This window comes from Canis lupus, chromosome 18 (assembly GCF_003254725.2).
Source record: "Canis lupus dingo isolate Sandy chromosome 18, ASM325472v2, whole genome shotgun sequence".
Classification (NCBI taxonomy): Eukaryota; Metazoa; Chordata; class Mammalia; order Carnivora; family Canidae; genus Canis; species Canis lupus.
The window spans coordinates 55,429,914-55,432,305 of record NC_064260.1 but is presented as its reverse complement, the minus strand read 5'-3'; positions in this window follow the sequence as shown (position 1 = coordinate 55,432,305).

Below are 2,392 nucleotides of genomic sequence, written 5' to 3'. Positions count from 1 at the left end.
GTGAGCTACTGGGAGGAAAGCCTCTTTCTTCAGTCCCCCTGCCTCTGCCTCTGTGTCCTCGGTCCTTTCCAAGGAGGTTTCTTGGGGCCTGCATCCCAGGGGAGCACTCCCGACTCTCTGCACACTCCCCTGCTCCAACCTGTGCATCCAGCAAGGGGAGAGCAAGCTGAGCTGGGGGCGGCTCCATCTTCCTCCGCTTCTGGGTAGCCAGGCTGTCTGTGGATCCTAAGGCCCTGGCAGAGTGGGTCTGTGGGAGCACAGGGTGCAAGGCATGGCTCCAGGATGGGAGATGAGGGGAGACCAGAGCACACAGTTTCCCAAAGGCTCTCCAAGGCATCCTCCCCCACCCTGGGTCCCCCTGGAGTCCTGCACACATACCGAGTCCCAGCTCCCACGGTGCCCTCTCAGGCAGATGTCTTGACCCCACCATCACTGCAGTCCACTGTCCCCAGCTCCGGGCTTTCAGAGCTCAGTGACGGGCCATCTCCACATGCAGTGCCTACTCACCCCTGTGGTCTCAGTGACTGGCATGCAGTAGGCCCTCAGCTGACAGTTGAGTGAATAATTGCAGGAATACACCAGGGACCTCAGAATTCAGAGCTCATATCCTCCAAACTACAGCATTCAGGAATGGAGAAAGGGTCGGAGTGGAGAAGATAGTGCCGCTGATCCCAGAGGGGTGGTTTGGGCCGGCAAAGCAGGGAGGAGGTAGGGGCCAGGAGGGCATCTGAGCGCAGGGCACAGCTGGATCCCAAGTGTGGGAGTTTGTGTGCACAGAGAAGACCAGCATGGGCCGTGTGGTGGGCGGGGGGAGCTCCTTGGTCAGAGGAATGGTTCTCCACCACCAGCCACCAGGGGTTTCAAGTGAACTTGGGGGTTTCAAGGAACCCCGACCTCTCTTAACGTCTCTTTCAAATCTGGCCTCCAGTTCCTCATTTCAGGGATCCTGGTGATAATGATAGACATATATCTGGAGACTTACCTGGAAGTGGGAGCATAAGGCCACTCCCTTCCGTCCCTGCCTGGGTCAGCTTTGTGAAGAGCCTCCATGTGCAGTGGAGATTTGGGAGGCAGGTCTCCACGATGTGCTGGGAGTGGGAGTCTTCCGGAGAGCAAAGGGTATCCAGGCAGAAGGGTCCCTGGTCCTTAAGGCCAGCCCCAGTTCTGTCCTCACATCTGGCCGGGAGGTGCTGTCCAGCCCCTTCTGCCCATAGCAGCCCGAGCCATTGCTCTGTAGAGCGAGTCTGCACCGCCCACCCTGTTAGCTATGCCCCCCCTGGTGCCTGAGTGCCCCCTGGTGCCCCGTCAACATCAGCAGGTCAGCATGGCCTGCAGGCCAGGCCTGCAGCTGGGTTTCCATCTGCTTTTCATCTCTGAGTGACACGACCAGCCAGACACGACACTGTCCTCCCCTGCGCTGTGCCGTCCCCAGCCCAAGCACCTTGCCCACTCCCAGCAGCACATTCCCTCCTGGCTTTGACTTCTTCCTGCTAGTTCTTCCAAACTCAGCGCACATGCCCCCTGTCCCCCTGACAGTCTTGCCTGACATGCCATGGCTGGCCTCTGTGTCCCCAGAGCTTGTTGGACTTCCCCATCTCCTTGTCTGTCTCTCATACACTAACCTGTGGGGGCAGCGGGTGTCTGAGCATCTCTCTAGCTCAGGTAGGCTGGAGCAGACGGCGGGCTGAGGCCATGAAGTAGGAGAGGTAGGGATGGTTCTTTCATCGCTCATGTCCATCTGGTCAGTCTTGTGTTTGTGTCTACCCCGGGTGGCTGCTCCAGCCTACCTGAAGCCCTGGCTTGGTCCACATTTGTGCCTGTCAGGATGGGCTGGGCCACGGCTGTCCCCTGCCTTCTCAGGAACCAGAGAGAACAGGACAGTGTAATACCATTTCCCCTGCAGAGGCAGGGGATGCTGGCAAAGACCAGCCCATTGCTCCAGGGCTGGGCTCCTTCCAGAGCCAGAAGCATCTTCCTCCCTATGCCTGAGCACAGGGAGACTTTACTGCAGAGAGGTCCGTTGTGGTATAAGCCAGAGATTCCGTATGTCCATACTCTTTCCACACTACAACGGTTCGCTCTTGGAATAATGCTTCACCCAAGATGGTGATGAATGGAGGCATTTCAGGGACCTTGATGGTGGGAAAGGAGACAGAGTTGGTGAGGACTGGGTACATTCAAGCCTCCCTCTGCTCTTTCCTGTGGGGAAGGGGATGGGTGAGGGGACACTGGGGTGTCCAGTCCCTGACCAGGCAACATTTTTGATGCCAGGATAATTAAGACCAGTTTTAAGAGGGAGACCATGGTGGGAACATCCATCTTCACTTACAAAGTCTAGATCAGGAGGCAGCCCTTGGGTTGCCCCAATCCTGTCCCATAGAAGGTGAAAGTT